Genomic DNA, 7,347 nt, shown 5'->3' on the forward strand with positions numbered 1-7,347 from the left:
CCAGTCAGTGGGTTGTAGGACGAGGTGAGACAATCCTGAAAATGCTAGTGTTGGCGTCATCACTGCTGGAACAGTCTGTCAGTCCAGTACACGCTGGGGACACCACAGAAGGTCCATATGAATGATACAAAGGATTTACCAGCCCAAGAAGCAAAGAGTGATGTCCAGGTAGCCTTCAAAGGGTGCCAGCCTCCTCAACATTGTCAAGAAAGGAACTCAAGTAGGAAATGAGGGCCTCAGCAAAATTTAGAATAAAGACGTAATGGAACTGACAAATTTATCCTTCTTCTAATTTATGGAGACATACAGGAAAAGTCTATAAATTAGAATTTTAAATATTCTCAGAATGAAAGCTTTTCAATGGTTTGATTTCAGAACTGGTTTGCTCGAGGTGATTTAAAGGGATTGTCTCGAGATATTTTTGACTGCATCCAATTTTGACCTTAGCGCTGACTTCTGAACTTCACACAGTAAAATGTCAGTCCACTAGACAACCTCATCAAGGGTACACAGATCTCGTGTGTAACAGTATTTTTTCTTTCCAGCAAAACACCTGCCTTAGTACTGGACATGAAGGAGAACCTCAATTACTTTAAGGAGTAAAGAAGAGCAGGGAAGAATCCTCTTGATAAAATACAGTATTTGAAGTACTATGAAACGAAAAGGACAAGACCCAGTAGAGAAAAGGAGCAAGAAACAAATCCAAGGAAAACAGGTGAGCACACACAGAGGACAAAACACCTGGTATCCAGCAAAGGTGGGGATTAAGAATCATAGCAACGGCCACTGGCTAGTCCCCATCATGGGGCAGTCTCTGAGCCAGAAGGCTCCAGAGTAAAGGCAGGCTCATGATTAAAATCACCTCCCAGGACCATGGCTGTCAAATGTAACCACAGAGAGGAAGTATGTCTGAGGGTGTATGGGTCAGTCATTGATCCTCACAGTCTTTCTGGGAAGGAAAGTGGAAGGGATTGGAGGGATGGAAGGGGGGCAACTTATCTGGGCGAGAAAATATGGAAAACGATTGGCCCCCAGGCCTCACAGCTAAATAGAAGTTAGGAGCAAAGTGAACACCAAGGTCGGAGGTTCTGCTATTTTAATGGGAATAAGAAGGGGCCAGAGAAGACTGAGGAGGAGCGGGATCTGGAAAGCTTGGGGAACCCACGAGATAAAGGGTGGGAACATGAGGAGAAGATGCCCCGGCCAGTCCCTAAACCCCTCGCACTGTGACCCCTTGATCACTGCAAGGACCTCCAACTCCGGAATGCCCGCGACTGCCTGTCAATTCTGTCCCCGGCTCCTCACCAAGACCTTGCGTCCAACTCACAGGCGCAGCCGAAGCCGAGGAGCTCCGCAAGCAGCTCCAAGCCGCCCGCTCACCTCCAGCTTCCTGGCCCGAGCTGTTGCCATCCGTTGCCACAGCAACCACGGAGCACCCCCGCAGCCTAGCAAGCTGCAGTGTGATTGGACAAGGCAAGCGTCCATAGCAACTGCCCGGCTGCGCTGTTTGGTGGAAGTGACCTTGGTTTTCAGGAATTCTTCGGACGCCCTCTCTCCCTAAAGGCACCCTCCAGCAGGCACCCGTCCTCACTTCCGAAATGTGCTTCATGCCTTGTCTCATGAAACATTTGTCTCTCCTTGTTACTGCAACCGTTCTCGTTTCCACAGAAATTTTTTTAACTTGGCGCAATTTTACCTTCAGGTAGATTTACCTTCAGGTAGAATGTCCGTGAACTCTCTTAAGTTATATGCAAAAGTCTATGTCCACTCACCCAGGAGGGATGGTCCATAACTACAGAGTCTCAAAGGAGCCAGAACCATAACTCGAGACAGTCCAAAAGAATAATTTCATATGTATTAACCCCATCTTCCTTCTCAGAGACCACAGATAAAAAGTGTGATTCTTCCCAGACTTCATTTAGACGGTGGCCTCACTCATATCCTGCCTTGAAACATCTCTCAAAGACTCTAACACTTGACTTTCATTCATTCATTCAAAAAATATCTATTGATCACTAATTATGAGTCATACATTTGAAACAGAAGTGCCTTTCTAGCCACTGGAGTATAGCAATTGTGAAGACAAAGTCCCTGATTTCTCAGAGTTTTCCTTGTGGTGTGGGAAACAACAGATGAATAAACAAGATCATTTCAGTTTATGATAATAAATAAAATGTGATATGACAGGAAGTGTCTAAGGTAACATGTCCTATAGATAGGGTGGTCAGAGAGGTTCATACTGAGGAGACTGAATTTGAGCCAAGATGTGAGAAGACACCAGCTAGAGAAGAGCAAGGAAGACAGCATCACAGGCAAAAGATACAGTAAGCCAAAAGAAATGAATTAGAATGTTAGAGAAAATTAAAGGCCAGTACAGCTGAAAAGGAGACAGCTTGTAAGACTGTGGGAAGAGACAATCAGATTGCCCTTCCCCTGGTTTTTCAAAGGACTGGCACCTTCTCCTTCCTCCCTCACCCGGCCATCCCCAGTCACCCCTATCACATCACCCTTTCTTTCCTTCATAGCCGTTGTGACTTTGCAATGTCTGTGAGCTCCCGGAGGACAGAGACATCACTCAACACAGGAGCCCCAGCACCTAAAATAACTGGCCCAGCATGGACACTGAATAAATATTTGTTGACTACATGAACCCCCATATCACAAAACTAGAAATTACAGTGGATCGTGGGAATAAGACAGATACCTCTGTCTTTATGAAGCATAAATGCTTGTGGAATAAATAAATTACAAACTATGTGGGCTAACTAAATGTATGCAGAATTGAGTGATTTAGACTATATGTATTGTGCAAAGCCACTGAACAATTCCCTGGATAATTTCTTCATTCTATTATATTTCAGTTCAATTTCACAGATATCCAGTGCTTGGTCTATGGTACATAGTAATGACCAAGAAGAGCACCAGTCTTGCCTGTAAAGCTCACAGTCTACTGCCACACTGTCTATCATAGTATACACCTGATACTTGCAACCATTGAGCATTTGGGTTGTGGCTGGTCCAAACTGGAATGTGGAGCAATATAAACTCCAGATTTCAAAACACCAAGTGCAAGACAAGACTGTAAAATATCTCATTAAGAATTTTTAATATTGATTTCATACTGAAATAATAACATTTTGGATATATAAGGTTAGGTAAGATTATTATTAAAATTATTTTCACTTGTTTCTTGTTTTTTTTTTTTAAAGATTTTATTTATTTATTTATTTATTTATTTATTTGAGAGAGATCACAAGTAGGTGGAGAGGCAGGCACAGAGAGGGAGAGGATAGCAGGCTCCCTGCTGAGCAGAGAGCCTGATGTGGGGCTTAATCCCAGGACCCTGGGTTTATGACCCCAGCTGAAGGCAGAGGCTTAACCCACTGGGCCACCCAGGTGCCCCTTGTTCTTGTTCTTAATCTAATTGCTAGAAAATGTTAAATTATATATTTGGCTTGCATTATATTTCTATTAGCATTGGTCTAGTGGGAACTTAATGCTAATTGAATAAACAAGTGACATCCTATTACAGATATTAAAATGGAACTTTCAGGGGGCACCTAGCAGGCTCAGCCAAAAGAGGACATGACTCTTGATCATGAGTTTGAGTCCCACAATGGGTGTAGAGATCACTTAAAATAAATAAATAAAGGGGCGCCTGGGTGGCTAAGTGGGCTGAGCCTCTGCCTTCAGCTCAGGTCATGGTCCTGGGGTCCTGGGATTGAGCCCCGCATCGGGTTCTCTGCTCAGAGGGGAGCCTGCTTCCCCCCTCTCTCTCTGCCTGCCTCTCTGCCTACTTGTGAGAACTCTCTGTCAAGTGAATAAATAAAATCTTTTAAAAAATAATAATAAATAAATAACTTTTAAAAAATAAAAGAGATATTTCAGCTGAGGCAGGATAGATAGCAAACTGCAAATAGAGGAACTAGATAAAGAATTTACAAAGAAAATAGGTCAGACAACTCTTAAGCCTTTCACACATGAGTACATAAAAGGGTCAGGAGTAGGTGATTGGGGGTGGATTCCTTTAAAGAGAGCTAGCTGTGAGCCCCACCCCCTATCCTTCCATCAAAAAAAGGAGGCTTTGCAAAGACCACCAGTGAGTTCAACCTATCGGGGCCACCGGGGTCTTGTTTCTGAATCCCACCTGGAAATTCTAAAGGGTAAGGGATGGGTGAACTAGTCAGCAGAAAGCAGAGCAAAGCAAGAATTGGTTGGTTGGGGACAACCTGTCCCCTTCCCCCAGGATGTATCAAGGTAAAAAAAGGCATGAGGGTTTTCTATAGAGATCCTATGGGCCACTCAAAAAAGATGTGTAGGGTTATTTTGGATCCTTTCTAAGAGGAAAATCTGGTGAGACAAAGGGACTTCAGCAAAGGTTCCTAGGCGCCAAGGAAAAGTAAAGAACCAGGTAAATGGGAAATGCATTTGACCCCAGTAAGAGAACAGTAGGGTACAGATTCCTGGCGATGAGGTTAAACTTTCTGAAAGACTCTTGAAGTGCCCTGCAGGTGGAAGTATCATCTTAATCATGGCAGTATCAGACAAGTAACAATTTTCTTACTGCCTTTTTCTTTCCTCCCTCTTCATGCTCTAATCCCAACTGGACTGGAAAAGAGTTTCGAAACTTGGGGCACAGGTGTGGAGGCGGGCAATGAGCCCAAGTAGAAGACAACGGCAAAGAAGAAGGTGACCCCGCTTCTAGTCCTAAGCTGGAGGGTTCCTATGGGCAGCAGCCCAAGATCAAAAAGGAGGGAAGCCACAACTTTCAAAGTTCTGACTATCACCTTGGACAGAACATTTTAACAACTGTCCTGAGACTGGATTTTGACACTCAGGAGGGTCCACAAAAGTCTTGGCACCTGACAGAGTTAGCCAACGGGCAGGGAAACCATTTGTCCCACAGAGACATTTTAAAGAGAAACGAGAAGACAAAAATCAAGTTGCTTTATGACTGCAGCCATAAGTCACGCTTGTCTGACTGAAGGGTCACAGAAGAAATACGAGACAGGCTATAAATACAAGTAGGAATGTGTGTTATTCTTGAAGTGTACAGAACAGTCGATGTATAAAGTTAAGGATTAAAGTGCATGGTATTATAGGGAGAAGAAGAGGTTATCTAAAGACACGGAGCGCCTCGGAGCCAGACCTAAGCTAGCATTTAATCCCCAATCCCCAAAGGCCTTTCCAGGGCTTCTGAGAGCTGGGGCTCCCTCAGAGCCCATCTGCAGCTGCTGCATAGGGATGAAAGCTTGGCTTGTTCTCACTGCCAGATAGACAGGTGGGCAGGCAACACAGGGAAAAACAAATGCATAAACAAACAAACAAACAAAAACCTGTGTCTAGAAATGGATATCCCACTGAGAATTAATAATGGTATTCATAAGTAGATCAAATTTGGGGATCTTTAACTTACATTTATTTGCCTTCAACAGGAAGGATGAAGACGGTCTCTATTCTAGATCTGCCCTATGGAACCTCACACTTGTATTGGGTAAGAGATGAGGCCAGGGGCGCCTGGGTGGCTCAGTGGGTTAAGCCGCTGCCTTCGGCTCAGGTCATGATCTCAGGGTCCTGGGATCGAGTCCCGCATCGGGCTCCCTGCTCAGCAGGGAGCCTGCTTCCTCCTCTCTCTCTCTGCCTGCCTCTCTGCCTATTTGTGATCTCTCTGTCAAATAAATAAATAAATAATATTTAAAAAAAAAAAAAAAGAGATGAGGCCAGGTCCTGTTCTTTCTAAGGTGTGATCAGGTAATTGGGTCAACAAGAGTGAAGACTGAGCCTTCCTTCGACTTCAGTGGTTAAATATGCCTGTTGCCCTGGGGCCTCAAGCCACCCAGCCAGCCTCAGCAATCCTGGTTCACGGGGCCCATGCAGAGGAGAGCCATGGTCAAGAACTTAGGGGGCAAATACCCAGAAATCATGGATTCACCATTATAAAAAGCTGAAGAGATCAATGTGTTATAAAACTTTTAGAACGATACGTGAGCAATGATTTTTCTTACTATAGTGATAGGACTCCAGTTCCGAACTTACTCCCGGTGTGGACTTTGCTCCACAGCCTCTCAGTGCGTAAGTGGCCACATCTGTACCGTAGGGGAACTACTGCACCCGATGGGTGAGGACGGAATTAAGATAATAACATAAACCAAGGGTCTAAGAAGGAAAGCTGTCATTCTAATGAATATTGTCACCGTCCTTCAGTCTGGCTTTCTATCTCTCTGACATCACCTGTAGATAGTTGCTCAGCGCTAAAGACTAAATGTTTGCATCATTATTCAAAATTCAGAATTTACTAACCCCCAACTACTTGGTTGGTTACTAATAACCAACTAATACGCTGGTGTTAAGAAGTGCGGCCTTTGGGTAATTCGATCAGGAGGGTGGAGCCCTCATGAATGGGATTAGTGTCCTTATAAAATAGACCCCAGAGAGCTCCCTAGAGCCTGTCCACCATGTAAGGTTACAGCAAAAAGATAGCATCTACGAACCAGGAAGCAGACTCTCAGCCCATACTGAACCTGCTGACACCTTGATCTTAGACTTTCTGGCTTCCAGAACAGAAAGGAATAAATGTCTATTGTTTAACCCACAGTGTAGTATGTTTTTGTCACAGCAACCCAAACCAAGATACCTAGCCTCTGTTTAAACTCTTGCTTTTTGTTCTTCCCTTTACCAAGCTTTGACTGAGAAGCCACTAAGCACTGAACTGATGTTAGGAATGGAGTATACTCAGCATATAAGGTCCTGTCCCTGCCCTCAAGGAGCTCAGTCTTTTGTTTGTAGAAGATGCTTATTTTTCACACTTTCACACTAAGATCAAGCATCATGACACTCTGCATTTGAACAGCCAAAATTTTTGAAAACTTTTCCTGAAATAAAACAGAATATGACTCCTGTATCTCTTTTATGTGAAAATTTTTCCAATTTAAAAACCATCTGTTGTGGCTTTCCAAGTCCTCCATTTTCTCTCCAACAGTGCCTCACAGGGTATGAGTTCTAGTCAGTCCCCTTGTATCCTGACCACGCTGGGCAAATCCCAGAGTGCTCTCCTTTACTAGAGCTCAGAATGAAACACAGTTCTCTCAAGTCCTCTGAGAAGTAGGTAGAATGGGATTATTGTGGGGGGAAATTTTAATTCCTCACATTTTGAGACAGTGAGGTAAATGAACTACCTTTGCCAGTTTTATGCGGAAAAAAATTTAATCAGCCTCATTTTGTGAATAGCCACTGCCAATATTTCCTACTGAGGCTTGGGTAGCATAACTTACAGCCTTAAGAAGACTGAAGGTTTGCCAAAACTGAGACCCATCTCACCACCCTTCTGCTATTTCACCTTCATCAAGC

The 7,347-nt window shown here is 43.9% G+C and overlaps 1 protein-coding gene across 1 annotated transcript in view; it reads right to left on the reverse strand.

Moving 5' to 3' along the window:
* HYDIN (HYDIN axonemal central pair apparatus protein) overlaps positions 1-1,353 on the reverse strand; it is a 326,268-nt gene extending 324,915 nt beyond the window's left edge. Inside the window, exon 1 of the mRNA XM_044255773.1 lies at positions 1,306-1,353. The gene's annotated coding sequence lies outside the window, so the exon portion shown is untranslated. The remainder of the gene's footprint in view (positions 1-1,305) is intronic.
* Positions 1,354-7,347: the final 5,994 nt, after the last annotated feature.

The sequence above is a fragment of the Neovison vison genome, chromosome 7 (assembly GCF_020171115.1).
Source record: "Neovison vison isolate M4711 chromosome 7, ASM_NN_V1, whole genome shotgun sequence".
Lineage (NCBI taxonomy): Eukaryota > Metazoa > Chordata > Mammalia > Carnivora > Mustelidae > Neogale > Neogale vison.